Source organism: Neolamprologus multifasciatus, chromosome 23 (genome assembly GCF_963576455.1).
Source record: "Neolamprologus multifasciatus chromosome 23, fNeoMul1.2, whole genome shotgun sequence".
Lineage (NCBI taxonomy): Eukaryota > Metazoa > Chordata > Actinopteri > Cichliformes > Cichlidae > Neolamprologus > Neolamprologus multifasciatus.
This window is the reverse complement of record NC_140460.1, coordinates 5470872-5486706: the sequence shown is the minus strand read 5'-3', so window position 1 is coordinate 5486706 and position 15835 is coordinate 5470872.

The window sequence follows — 15835 nt, the reverse complement described above, 5'->3', positions numbered from 1 at the left end:
TAGTTATAAATGTTTTACATATCTCAATGTATCCAGTCAAAATAGTCATTGATTTAACCTGCAAATGTGTAGATGGGCCCGTGATAGTGAATATTTATACCTGTAAATCACACATCGAAATTAAAATATTTTTTTCCCCCGTAGAATTTATATTGTAAAGGATTTCACAATCTCATCTGAATTATTTACCTGTGGGTTTTATAGAGAAACAGGGGAGCAATTATTGATCTCAAAGATTTAAAGCCTCTTGGCTAAGCTAAATGGAAGCACAAGATGGTTAGTAGAAGGAGGTCTGTTATCCATTCTCAATAAAGAATGTGCCGAATAAATCTGCAGGATAGAGGAAAACACATCTGTTTTTCCATTTAAGTCGTTTCTCAAAACGTACTGTTACCAAAGGCCACACTCTGTACTAATATACCAAAGAAATAAGATCACTTAAGCACTGACGAAGCTGTCACAAAAGATTTTTAGGGAATATGTCTTTCATGTCAAGCTTCTTACACTCTTCTGTGTTATCAAGTACATCTTGGGCAGCAGATGTTAAAAAAATAATCACCATTATTAATCGCCTCCAAACATATAGTAGTACTGGCTCAGATTGCCGTGCTTACGTGATGATGATCTAAGGAATCATGCATGTGGGTCAATGAGCGCCTGCCAGGGTTTCACAGAGGGATGGAAGGGGGACAGGACAGAGCACAGGGATCAATACATAATATCTTACAAATTGAATTCGACCGAGATCGACCCGGAGGGCGTGTGTGACCGGCTGAGAACTGTGGACGAGTGCACAGTAAATCCTACTGATCAGTGCAGGAAGGTGGAGAGGAGGGGGTGGAATAAGGGTGGGGTGGCAGGTCACAGGGGTGTCTGCTCAAGGGAAAGAGGCATAAAGAGTTGGGTTTAGAGGGGTGATGGAGAGCAGTGAATATGGGGCATGAAGGGTGATGTAGTGAGGGGCAGAGACAGAGGTAGTATCGGTTTATCACCTCCAGTCATGGGGGTCACTCACTTCTCCCTGTCATTATCTCCAAGAGGCTCCAACCTCAATCTGTCTGTATAATGGTGGGCTTGTTTGGAGTTTTATAGTCTCATCCGGCTGTTCAAACGTCTGTTTGTGTCTGTGTGTTGCGTTGAGTCTTTTCATGTGTGCTTAGTTAGAAATAGGCGTTAATCTTGTATTTCAAATAGTCAGTCAGGGTTTGGGTAAAAGTGTTAGATAAATACCCTGATACCACACTTATGTCTGTCCATTAAATGGAAGGCTACAGTCAGCTGCTATTTAGTTTAACTGAAGCTAAACAGCATATTCAGAAACCCATACTTAATTATGTTGTGAAAAATAAATTTTATTTAAAAAAAGATTAGTGTTTAAATGCTAAAAAAAAAAAAATAGTGTTTTTAGTATATTGACAAGTGGTTGCTAGGTATGCATATTTAACTTTTGTGGGTACAAATGAGATGTCAAAAAATAGGATGCTTTCATAAGGTGTTGCTTATGCTTTCAAAGGCTAAAAATGATAAATTTTATCCAATTGCTAGATGGTTACCAGGCAACGTAATGGTGATGTGCCAGGCAACATAATGGCATCATGATATATCATGGCTAATTCAACCATAATTTAACTTTTGGGTGTGTAAATTAGATGTTGTTGTTGAAAAATTGAAAATAAAATGAGCTTCTTGAGGTGTTACAGCTCAATTTGAGCAAAAATGCTCATTTTAGGTGGTTGCTGGGCAACGTTATGATGTGATAAGAGTCATCAGCCTTCAACCATAGTTTGGTTGCATCACGGTAAGTTGATGGTGACGTGAATTTGAATCAGTCTGAACCGTCTCTATATGTTTAGCCAACATGTGCCAAGTACGACGTCCCACAATGAAGTATGACAAACTGTTATAGTAACAGGCTTTTCTCAATTTCAATATTTGGAATTTTAATGGTTAAATTTACCTCTGAGAATTTTCAGTAAAAACAACTTTTTTTATTTCTCACTGGAGCAAACAACTTCAGTTTCACTCTGTTATTCTACAAATTACCTTCTTTTTAAATTCTAAAAACAAAAACAACCTAGCCTGCTTTCAGTTTTGTAAATGTCACTTGTTTTTCACAGAAACCAAAGGGGAAGTGAGAACCATAAAAGGTAATTTACCTGCACAGCATCAAACGCTGTCTGGCTGCTCGTTAGCAAAGGCTGGGGTCAAAGTGAAAAACAATCTGTGCAGCGGAAAAGCTCGAGTTCAGTTTTAACCCAGAAAGCCTTTTTGGTATTGCCCCGGCTCCGGTGACACGAGGGTTGATGTGCGAGTGTCGTTTACATGGGAGGCTCTGCATACGGCGGGCTTGCTAAGGTTGAGGGCACATTTATTTGAGTCTGTCTAATTGACATGTTGGGATCGATGGGGGAACAGAAAGCCTCTCTACAGAGTCTGCCAATACAGAGCCGGTCCCCTGGGCCTCCACATGCTGGGGCCCGCCACCCTATCAGTCACAACCACAGCACTGAACTAAAAGACACCGCTCACCCTCCAACCCCTCACCCCCTCCCCGCATCACTTAACACACAGATGGAAACAGGTACACACATACTAGGAAACAGAAACCGAACCAGACACACATACGCACACAGACAATCAAACACACAAAATCCCTATTGATCATGGCCCCCCCTGTTGTACCCGAGGCCCCACACTGTTCTGGAGGCGGGGGAGGGCGGGCAGCATAGCAGGAGGGTCCCGGATGATCCACTGATCCCACCATGGACAATTGGATCACACTCAGTGGTATCTACTGGAAGGCTGCTGATGTGTCACTCATAGAGAAATAAGAATGTCTCTATTTTACGCGAATGTATAAATCTGACAGTCAAAAACATAGAATCAAAATAAAGCGTAGGATCTGTTTAGTGGTAAGCATTAAAAAGCAAACCAAAGAGAGAATCTGTGAAATCACATTTAATGTTCATACCTTTCTAAATGCATAAACCAGCTGGGTTTAATCTGCAAGAACAATCAAATCAAGAAAAAAAGTCGTGCATTTCTATTTGCAATATTTGCATTTATGATATTAAAAGATTAAAAATTGCCCAGCCATCCATGACAATCTCCTTTTTATCAATCTTCTTATCAGGCCTGTGCACTGCTAAACAACAAACCTTTTGGACAGGAGAGAAAACATAATCTGTGCAGTAATATATTTTGGCAAAGGACATGTACATGATCATGATCGGCTGACGCACTAATTCCACTGTTTTTCAGCTGGCTTTCACACTTTTAATGCTTGCCTACACAGAAATGTAAATCTGCAAATTTCATATCTTCTGTTTATCATCTCCAGGATGACGTTTCTAAGATGTACGCAGAAGCTGAGGAAAATAAAATTCATTTTAATTTTTCTTTCATTTAATATTTTCTGTCAAGAAACTGCTTGACCAAAAATATGTGTGTATATAGTATTCGCTCTAAATTTGACTTTCCTTTTTTTTATTTTAATGACCCTAACATTTGAAAATAGGTTTCAACCAAAAGTATCTTTTGACTACTGCTGACCTGACAGATTGTGTAAAGCCAGTCAAACAAGACCACAATTTGGCAGCTCAAGTGCTGAATCCCTGGATCCTACACACACTGCCACAGAGGCAGATGTTTCAACATATGGCTCTTTTCAGAGATTTACCATCATAAATCATAACCTTTGACAAACATGGAATAATAATACTGCATATCCATCCTTGTGTGCGCTCATATGTACCTATGTGTTTGTGGGATAAACCACAAGGCTCCAACACCTGTCTGTCACCTTTTGGAGAACTACAGGAAGGAGGGTGAAGAGTTTGGATGATTATAGGTCCGAGAAAGGCAGATGTTTGTCAGAAGGAGTGAATGCATATGTAACCGGAGCTCAGCCTCCCATTATACAAGCCACCCGTATTTGCACTCACACATATCTACTCTCAAGCCTCTTTATTTTCTATAAACACCCCCACCGACACACACTTGTGTCCCCTCCCCTTTTCCTTCTCAAAAGTCATCTGTGGATTTAGCATTGAGCGCCAAGTGAAATCAGACCCCCACCTTTTCTTTAAACCTCCAACCTAATAAACGCCAGCAGCATTAAAAAGCAACAGCTAATTACAAAGGATAAGGTCACAGCTCGGTTGTACAGACGAATGGAGCTCTAGAAATCTGTATGGATGCAGAGTCTTTAATTAGGTGGCGAGGGGGACAAAGAGAGGAAAATGAACGAGGCCATGCGGGCTCGGGATTCTTTGATTGGCAACAAATCACCTGCTTTGACAGTGGGTGGCCTTTGTTGTTGCCTTGAAGTTTTCCCGGTTTTATAGTGTTTTTATTTCTGAGGTTCATTTTAGGAACAACAATGACTGCTGAAGCCAAATGGGTCAGCAGAGTGAGTAACAAGATAGTTACTGCTATAAATAATTTAAAAAATTGCTCACCAGCAGAGATGGTTGAAAAAATAGGATAAATGTTTAAGCCTGGAGGGCATTGAGGACTATGACATACTGCATTTGTGTCATGACCTGAAAACTGGCAGCATGTGTGCGTCTGACTTTTTTTTTTTTAACTTTGTCCATAAAGTGTACACGCACACCCACAATTTCCTACTTTGCATTATCGTTAAACTGCTTTTTTTCCTCTTATCATTGTGATAAAGACATGCTGGCACCATCAGCATGAACTGAGAAGCAAATGCTTACTGAGCTCCTACTTTTGTAAACAATAAGAAAAAAGAATCAGTTTGCTTCACACACCGCTAATCTGTAAAAGTGAGAGATGCTGGAGTTTACAAAGGAGTTGTAACTATAACTTTGCCACTTGCACGTGAACCATATGGTCGCACTTTTGATAATGTGCCATTGTTACAGCCAGTGATGTCAGTGCTGCTTTATAATCATTGTGCTTGATAGGGGGTGAACATATGGGGATTTTCCAGTACAATGACTTTCTTAAAAGGGCATAGGCTAAACCTTTTTGGGTTTTTTTACCTTTTTTTTTTTTTGCCTTTTTGAGGATGCTGGGGGTGGGGGTGCTTGTGTTCTTTTTTTTGAACGTTCTCTGTATTTTTCTTTTGCACTGTGTCTGCTTTGCAGCTGCGGCGTTGTAGTCGTAGTGTACTAGAAATGACGTCAAGACAGTGAAAGAGGCGAATCTCCCTCTCTGATTCGGGTTTCAGTTTGTTACCATGGCAGCAGCTGCCACTTCCTGCCAGAGTGAGTCTTCCTGTGTTCATTCATTTTTGTGTGTATGCTCCAGAGGCGTTACGAAGCACAGTGTTTACATTACCATATATGGGGTTTTATGAACAATGGGCACAGGGCTTCCCCCAAAGCTAAATAAACACCATAAACTGCATCCACACAAATACACCGTCAGAACACATATGCATGCTCAATGGTGTGCACACACATACACACACACTAATAGCCTTTTGCATGCTCCTTATCAGGCATTCGAAACTGCACCCATTTGTGCACAATTATCTCCACTTAGAGCTAAATGGAATGTAAATGTGTATCCTACTTGACATGGTATTTCAAGGGACTGTGAAACTAAAACTAAAGCATAAAGCAGTTTAGGTTGTGTTAGAGTCTGTTATTTGATCTTAATGTTAATTATCCAGAGGTTTTTGTAACCGGCACTACACTGCATCGGGGCAATCTATTTTTCTGCCGCTAGCATCCAATAAACAACCATAATGTCAGCTTTTCTCCTCCACTGTTTCATTGCCGCTCCTGAAGTTGAGTTTGTTGCTCTTTGGGGGAGGTTTACAGTTCACCTTTTCTCAGTGGAAACTGTCTTGAACCCACGCATACAACCGGTGTTTCCTCACTACATGCTCTGCAAGGTATCAAAACATGATTGGGGTTAGAGAGATGGCCGTCAAAACGTATTTGGGTTTAAGAAGAAGCTTGAATCCCTCGGAAGAGTCCTTTTCTACATGTTCACTGCTGTCCCATATACTTTAAAGTGATTAGCAGGATCCCTGCCTTGGCTGTTGTCTCAAAGGAAAGGGTAGACAAGATCTGCTTAGCTTCTGGCTGGAGAAAGGCCAACTCATTTACATTCAACGCACGAGGCTGCATGCACTCTGGCTGTATCCATGACCTCAGCTGTTTCAGCTCACTGTAAAGCCATCCCATAACTCATAGGGCCACATTCACTAATGGGGGCCAAGGGTGGATGGATGGGATGGTGGTTCAATAAATGGGGCAAGAGGAATCGAGGGTGCATTGCAAAGAGGAAGATGCAAAAATTCCCTGCCTGCTCTGGCTGCAGTGAATACCTGTTGGAGGACATCCAAACCACTGACCTGCCCTTTTTCATTGAGTGCTTAGCATGAGAAATCCCCATGTTTGTACAGGAAGCATGGCCGCAGAGCAACAACAGTATGCCTTTTACAATTAACTCAGACACAGGTCTAATTAGGCAGCCAGCCCGCGCATCTACAACATGTGAGGGTCTGGAGAAGCATGCTGAGCCACAGAGGAGACCTAGTTTGTACATATTAATGCTGTGCATGCCAATTACACAGCCAATGTCATACCTGTTAAGATGTTTTAGGATATATTGTGCAATGTTTTTTACCATCACATGAACAGACTTGCTAAGGAAGGAACATGTGCATGCCTTATGTTGTATTTTACTATATAAGTTACAGTCATTTGCAATGCAGATACAAATGAGAACTAGAAGCAGAACTAGAAAAAACTAGAAGTTGAGCCAATTTCACCCCCCACAGCTGCTAAAGGTCACTAGAGCAACTGCTGAAATGTATGTGATCATCCTCTTAGAAGAAAGAGAGGTGGAGGACACCAACAAAAAGGAGCATTTGACATATGACACCTGCCAGAAACCCCTCCCCAAGTGCTAAATCTGTGAGTAATAGCAATGTCCAAGGTGAAGAGAGCTTCTGTGGGATTGCCCAGCTCAACTCTGGGAAAGAAAAGAAAATGTGCTTGATTGAAATAATTACAGACCAATGCAGATGTCTCCTGCTTGGTCTTGAGCTTTGATTTAAATATATTTAGTGCTTGATTTGAGTTTTCCCTTGGCAGAAAAACAATTTAACAGGATTGAGAATGGAAAAAAAATGCAAGGGATATCACTGATAAGTGATCAACAGATCTATTTCTTCCATCTCATTATTGGTAAATCTTAGCTGTCTGTGGCTGGTGACAGGAACTCCACTCTGCATTTAATACCTAATTCACTCACTTACACTAAGTCCTCTGATAGTCTTTGAATAAATTGCATAGACATTTGATTAAGAGAGTGTCCCCTCTGAGCTAAGGGAGCTGGTTTTGTAGTTTAGCAGCTTGATCCACAATAGATAGATCAAAAATTTGCAGTAGTTTTTTTTCTATTGAAGTTACTGGTAAATCCGTTGTTTGCATATTTTTGGTTAAATTTTAAAAATCATGCATTATTATGAAAAACGTTTGATATTTTAACATTTTAATAATTTCACATGTATGTGTAAGTTTTACTGCAGTGTGTCTAGTGGCTAATGTTATGTATAGCTTTTGAAAGCAGTTTTAAGAACGTGAAATTTTTGGAGAAGAAGACTTGTGGACAAAAAAATAAACAAAATGACATTTTCTCAAGACATATTTTGGTGGCGACAAAGGTCCCAGTTCCAATCAAACAAGTGCCAGTCCCATGCTGGGGGGTCTTAGACTGTTCCCGTAGGATTGAGCACAAGTTGTACCATATGCCTGGCTGGGTGTACACATCCTGTTTACACAGTTTCCAGGGTTTGTTTCAACCATGACCTCTGTGCCAGGAGTCCCCCGGGGTCACGAGGTCTAACTCTTGACTCCACAACGATGAGGAAAAACAGCTGAATGCTTTTTAGAGTAAAGTCTGCATGTGCAAGGCAGTTACGGCTTCTTCGGAGTTTCACAGAGTAATCATTGTGCATGTATGTGTGTGTGTGCGTGGGTGGATATTACTCATATTGTGGGGACCTAAATTTGTTTACACAGTAGCACTGTGGGACGTAACTTACGGGAAATAGCACAAGTCTCCATGTAAATTTTGAAGTTGTGCTGACATTAAAATGTACATATGTCAGTATGGTTTGCTATGCAGATGAATCCATTGTGTTTTTGTGTGTGCGTTGCGTATGTATATATGTGCACGTGCAAATGCTGAACAAGATATCAAAGGTCCTCTTCACAGTCTCGCAGCTGCATAAATATCCATCAGGTAATGTTCCAAACAGAAAGCCATTCTTCTCTTTCAACTGTGCAGGGAACAAACAAAAATAGACAAAAGACAACAAGGTCCCTGCTGACCATGTGAACAGCTCTGGGTCTTACTGCGGAGGAGACGTAGTGACGAGCTCGGATGTTTGTGCCCTGACCTGACGAAAAATGCATCTTCGGTGCGTTTGTTCCATTACTCTCGTGTGCAGATGGTGCTTTCAGCAGAGCAAAGAGGCTGTTTGTTTTCCTTATGTAGTAATGATAAAAGCATGCACTTAAAACGAGACAGCAAAATGCATGAAAACTAAACTGAGAGGGTAGAAAGAGAAGGTTGGGGGAACAATTAGCTTTGAAATTTATTCCAGTTCAGCTTTCATCCTGTTGTTTTGTCCGGGCATCTTAATATGATTTACTTTAATTGCACGGAGAAAAAAAAAGAAAGAAAACTGAGTTTTTACATTTCACTTTCTGGATAACTCAAACTAGATGCGGCGTGTATGTGACATAGGTTGGGTTTAGGGCTACAGGTCGGTGGATTGAGTCAATGTCAGAACAGGATAGATATTTACACCCGTTTCCAATTCACAATCTCTTCATCAAGCTCTTATCATGAAATTCAAAATGTCTACAAGATCTTAAAGTCGTACACAAATTAGCACATACTAAAGCCACGTGAAACAGTTCTTGAGTTCATGTGAAAAATAGTCATTAAGTACATTCGGAGTATATGGATGTGAACGCTTGCAACACTTGCGGAGATAAGAACACATATATAGTATGAACTTTCATTATGACTGCAGACTATATGATACTTGCTTTCTTACAGCACGACATCCTGGAATATTTTCCGTTATGCTTCTGTGTGTGTGTGAGTGTGTGTGTGTGTACGTTTCTTTTTATGTCCCTATGTGTGAGTGTGTATATCTTTTTTTAAGTGAAGGGAGGATACAGCTGAGCATGTCTTATCTTAGATCACAGAAAAACGTGTGAAACCCCAACTCTGCGGAACTCCTCTCAATCCCAGAGCCACAAGGTTTCAGTTTGCGGTGGCAGCTGAGGCCCTGCCTCTCCTCTTTCTGTCTGCCTCTGCCTCTCTCTCTCTCTCTGTTCTTTTCTATCTCAAAAAAGAGTGACATCCACAGACAGCAAACTTGCACATAGCAGCAGAAAGGTGTGGAGGCTGAGACTGACAGTCAGATGCAGTCAGAAAAGGCAGCGACTTCTCAGAAGAGGCTCCTGATAGTTGCAGTATGACTGGAAGCCATGAGAATTTATCAGCGCGCTGCCACACTTCTTGCTCATGTTATATCCAGTAAGATGTAAATCGGTAAACAGTCAGAAAGAGCAGAATCAGTATGAAGAGTCTGTTAGCTACACCTGCGATATTCTCTGTAAATTTGTGTCAACATTCTCACTTGCGGTTTGTTTTGTTTGTCTCACCTAACTGACAGATGGCGGGATAACCTTCGCGTCAAAGTCGCTCTCGGCAATTATAAAGTTTGGTTCTTTCTATCTTGCTTTATTTTTAGCAGCTATGAGGAAATAACACATCGACCCTTTTATGCAAAGCTCAAACCCAATGCCAGAACCCAATAAAAGCATCAAAATCTGAGATAAGCCACACTGACTGTTGTACTGTTGCTGTCTTTAATAATACCCCAGAAGCTTTATTGTAACACACGGGTTAAGAAGCTCATAGAACTTTTTAAATGCTATTTCTGTACACTTTTGTTACACAAATAGCCCTGACTCACAGATTATTCGTCAATCATTAAACTAAAACTTGAAACTAACACCTTTATCAAAAGCATCTGGTTATACTGTCGTCATAAATGAGTCAAAGGCACATATAGTGCACCACCCCGCTGTCTCTCTGCGATCTAATCCAGGCAGGGCAGAAAATATATTAACACAGTGCTGGAGATAGTATCCAGCGAATGGGTTGCTTACTCGTATGTGAAGTAACACCTACTTAAAGCTGTCCGTTTCTTTTGAAAAAAATGATTGACCCCTGAATATTTGCGAACCTACCCACACCTCAGCATGCAGTAACAACGGTTAGGGCCTCCCTTTGGTCTCAAACAGCTTCATTTCTTGGATGCCTTTGTTTTGTGGATTCCACACAGTGAAACAGTCCTTGACAGTCAGCTCCATGGCAACATGACTGCATCAGTGATTTCTTCAAGTTTTTTTAGCCACAAATTGCTCGCCCCAAAGTTGGAACCCCTGATGTCAAGTGGGTGGAGCTACTGCTAAAAAGTCACAGATTTACAAATGGGATTTAGATATTCTGTCCACATTTGCTTCTGGTGGAAATTACCCCTATAAAATGTTAAGTAACATTTGGGTTTTAAACCTCTAGGAAGGGGAGCTGGTTGTTTTATGATGAAACTTGCAGTTTGAGAATCTGTGAGATCTGTGTTTTCAGCAGAAATAATTTTTTGCCTTGTGCACGCCATTAAGTGGGAATCTGTACTTTGTGTTCACAACTTTTTGCTTAATCTGTTTACCTGCTCTTTAATTGTTTGTTGTTTTAGCTGTGTTTGGTGGTCGTGGAAATGTCTTGTGGGCTTTTGGCTAAGATTCTGATGTTTCTGTGATATACCATGGACAGTGTTGGGGAGTAACGGAATACATGTACCGCCGTTACGTATTTAAAATACAAAATATGAGTAACTGCATTCCGTTACAGTTACTGTTTAAAAAGGTGGTATTTAGAATACAGTTACTTTGTTGAAATAAATGGATTACACGGCGGTACTTTCCTGTTTCATATTGTCGCGGGTCAGGACTGTTTGGGTTTTGTTTGACAGCTACGTTCTGTTGTTCCAGGCAGCAGCGTTACGGTTGCCATGGTTACAGGGCGACGCTCTCGTTCTGCGTGTTTCCTGGGTGAGAGAGGCCTTTTTGTTGTTGTTGTGCTAAGCTAATAGGCAGAATGCTACAGGTATAGCTCTAAAGAATGTAGCATCATAGGCAGTGTAGTCCGTGCTGCAGGGAGAATGGACTGCCATACACGTTATGTGTCTGTGAGCGAGGGAGGGAGAAAAAGGAAAAGTACAAGGAAAAGGAAAAAACGGGAGCTGGAAGCATGTAAATATAATAATTACCACTGCAGCCAAGAAGGGTGCCTGACAGCCCAGTTGTAAGTAAGCTATTAAGACTCGACTGTACGCTGTGTTCGTGTTTTCCTCTGAAACAATAAGTTCCGTTGGAGCAGCCTTTCAACGCCTCTCTCTGTCTCTCGCTAGCAAAGTTGACCCAGACAACAAAGTAAAGCTAGTTTTCGGCTACGAGCCCGACACAGAACCCACCGTATTAGCCAGAGGTCCCTTTACTACGGTTCGGAGCCGCGGACCTTCAGTAACAGTAATAAATCACAGCAATAGTACATTCATGTAGTTGTAAACAGCATATATTAAGTAATCCAAAGTATTCAGAATACGTTACTCTCATTGAGTAACGTAACGGAATACGTTACAGAATACATTTTGGGGCATGTATTCTGTATTCTGTAGTAACCTTCCCAACACTGACCATGGATGTCTATTTTCAAATAACAAACCTGGGGGCATAGCCGGTAAAAGCAGATGTTTCCCCTTTGAACCCCAATGCTGGTAGAATTGGGGTTCTCAGGTTAAGAAGTATTCATGCTTCTGAAAATGCTGTCTATAGTTTAGGAACGGGAGCTTCCTGATTATAATATGCAGGAAGCAAAACGTAGCATGCATTTACTCGTGAAAAGTGTACCAGACTATTACGTGGTCTGTTCCCACCATGTGACAGCAATCCAGCCTCACGTGGACTTTGTACTAGGAAGCTGGCAGGTTTAAGACTGGCTTTTATCTGACCAGGCTGACTCAGATATTTGCATTCTCACATACTACTCTGTTGGGTGAGTCCTAGAAGAGTTCAGCGTTGCATGTGTGAAACCAGCTTATATACTGTGCTGCTGCAGCATGACTGGCTGATTGCATGAATACACTGTTGTACAAAGGTTTGTAATAAAGCTTACAGTGTCTTTGCTGGGTATATATTTCTTAAGAATTGCAGACAGATTCGTGTTAACTGTGTTGACTCAGTGCTGAAAAAGCATTCACTGCCTAAAGATAATTGTGGTTTCTGTTTCCCAAAACAGGCTGAGTGAGAGAGTTTGGGTTTGTCACTTTGAAGTTAAAAAGCTATGTAGACTTCTGTGACGCTCACAAAATAGTTTGCTTCACAATAGCCTTGTGGATTCAAGACAATGCTTAGATCGACTTTTAAAAGTCTGATTTTATCAAACTATGCCGTCCCTGCATTTCACCCCAAGCCATAGACGTGTAGAAGTGTTGGCTTTTACTCGGAAGGACACTAAGTAGGAGTTTTTTTTTTTTGTTGTTATGAGAAACATATCTGCAGAAAGAGGGAGGGAGGCAGACAATTAGAAAAGGTCAAGGGACAGATTTTTAGTCCTTATCGCTTTTAGAATGAAGGCGTAAACAACACAAAGCATCATTTCTCTGACTGGAAAAAAAAATTGGAATTACTGGTTTTGTGTATTAGAAATCAGAGATAAGCATCAGTCTTTCGCACAGAGATCCATTTTGCCTCAGCAATCATAAATGTACAAATATGAGTTACCCCAATTTCATTTCAGTCATGTTGACTCATTAAGTTCGTTATAGCATCTGAAAAGAAACAACAGAAGCTGCCACCGTGCTATGTTGCAACATTTCACAGCAGTATGCCGTGTTATTGGGGCTTTGACTGACAATAGGTTTGTTCTTTCATCTTCCTTTCCTCTCTCGGCTTTTTCTTAATGCTCCAAGTCAAGCTCAGTTCTCAGCCTCACTGTTTACATAAGCAGGAAGCTGCTTCAGAACACCTTTTGTTGTTAGTACATGTGTCAAGAAGAAGGCTTCACACGAAGCAAGTCTCCTTCTCCAGTCTGTCACTGCACTTCCATATTCTGTCTCATCTTGAGCTGGGCGATACTCACAGATGTGGGGAACATTTCTGTAGGCTCCCTTACTGAACCTCCTCACCACTTCAGCTGCCTTCCAGCCACAAATTCAGACCCTTGGTTCCACTGCCTTTAACAGTGATCAGTGAAAAAATGAAGCCAATGCAAAGCCCAGAAACCTATAGTGTCTCAACTGGCTACTTGAGACTGTTAGTTTGCATAGCCTTATAGTAGAAATGAACATACCTATACACTGAAATGTAAAGGAGTTTTTAAATAATGTTATTGCTTTGATGGATGGCAAGACAACTGTGTATACCTGTGACTGGTCAGCTCAACTTCACCTTTGCTTATTTAAGTCACTGAACGGGCCGTCTTGAGGTGTTTGTCGTGTTGGTTCTGGAGCATATATTTACCTGATAACTAATATGGCTTCCACTGTGGTTAAACAGCAAGTTTAAAAAGTCGGTGTTCCAATTTTAGCAGCACTTATGTAGGATGTGTGATTCCCCCATAATGTCCATTAATGTAGTTAAACAAGCTTGCTAGATAGCACTAGTTGCATTCCAATTTCTCATCTACATATGGTCAGCTCTCAGGTCAGTGCGGAGCCCCTGAGGACTGACAAACTTTATACTACAGCAGTGGCAATGTGCAAAGTTTGTAGTATGGGCAGCAATAGAGAGCTGAACTTGCTATGGAAAGTTAACTTGCTTCTGTGAGTCAACAAAGAACTAAGAAACGAGAGAAAGAGGAGGAAAAAGTAAGGTCACGACGATTGAAGCAGGTAATAAAATCTAAATCTATTCGAGCTGTAAGGGGAAGAGATGCTTGAATAACACAACTTCCACTAGCATCACATGATTTCTTTTGTTTACTTTGATGATAGCGTTAAGCAGTGCAGCCTAGAACATAGAAGCTAGTAGTTCCAGTATTACCACTTCACAGCCAGTCAGCTTGTTATGTATACAATACAATAAATAGACTAGTATTTATAGAGGGGTTTTCTACTTTTACTTACACACTCAAGGTGGTTTAAGACTATAAGGGGAATTCACCCACTTAAAAACTCAGATAAACACGTAGAAATGCATTTCGATACACCGGTAGCAATATTTTACCAATGAAAGTTCAAGTTTTTCATATTTCACTCACATCAAAATACTCCTGTATACATTTAAGGCTATTCATCATCTCTCCCCTCCATATCTCTCTGATCGGGTTCAGATCACCATCCCACCTCGGTGTCTCAGATCTTCTTCTTCTCTTTCTCTCTCCCCGTCTTGGCACCATGGGGAGCAGGGCATTCAGCTGCTCTGCTCCTCGACTCTGGAATTCCCACCCTCCTGATTTAAGAAATATCACTCCCTTCTCTCCCTTTTAGTCCAAACTCAAAACTCACTTGTTCAAAATAGTTTATCCCACATAACCTCTCCACTCTGCTATTTTAAATTTGTTTTATGTCTTATGCTTTTATGATTTTGTAAACTGCTTGCTTTAATGTTGCTTTTATTATTCGGCTGTGTACACTGTCCTTGAGTGTTTTGAAAGTATTATTGTTATTATTATTATTATTATTATTATCAAAATACCTCATGAGACAGATCTCAGATGAAAATCACTGAGTCATATTGAAGGAGTAATGAATACTCATGGAGACAATGTGATGTACTCATTTTGTTATTTATTTATTACCTAAAAAAAGAAAATGTTCTATCACAAGTCACACTGAAATGTATTGCTTAAGAAAAAAAATATATTCATATATTTTTTTCGCTTTTTCCATTTTTTTTCTTTTTCAGAAACACATTCTGCTTCTATTAAACCCGGAAAAAAAAAAAGGTCTCCTTTCTCGGACATGAACATCAGCTGCTTCCACGTCCCAACAACCTTTTCCACTGATTTTTTTTTTGTCGTTTTTTTTGTTTTTTTGTGTTTGTTTTTTTTTAAAAAATGCACAAAGAAATACATAATTCACAGTTACCATTTTGGTTTTATAAATTAATACAGTCACACATGTGCTACACCGGTCTAGAGCTAGAACATTGTAAATTGTATTCTTGAATCCTGTTATTTTCAATAGTTGGCTACAAGAAAGAACAGGCAACTTAAATGACGTGATCAGAATTCCACCAACATACTGTTTTTAATCCTCTCTGTAATGCTTTTGTCATCTTTTTTGTTTTGTTTCATCTTTGAGTTTTACACAGAAGTGAGGCACACACAGAGTATAGTTCATACATATACAAAAAAACCAAAAAAAACAACCCAAAATGAACATTTGGGAGGGGCGGGGGTTTAATTGTCCTTTAAAAATGATGGATCCAAGGAAACAGGAAGTGCATGTAGTCTTGGAAGTCCTTATAGGACCTTTTATTTTGAATCTGGGCTGTTTCTTGTCATCTACGTTCTGTGCTGTAAACTTCCTCAGATAAAAGTTACACAGATTTATAGCTTTTTTGCAGCTTGTTGGCAGCTGGGGACTGGGTTAAGAGGGATGTGTGGTTTGAATAACAGACCAACAAGCATGGCAACACAATGAAATGGGACAAAGACCATATCTGAGGAACAAAACCTACTTTTGAAAAGTATTTGATTCACTCAAACAAGCTTTAACCCAGAAAATCTACGACTCTCATTGCTGCAAAATACTGCAGTC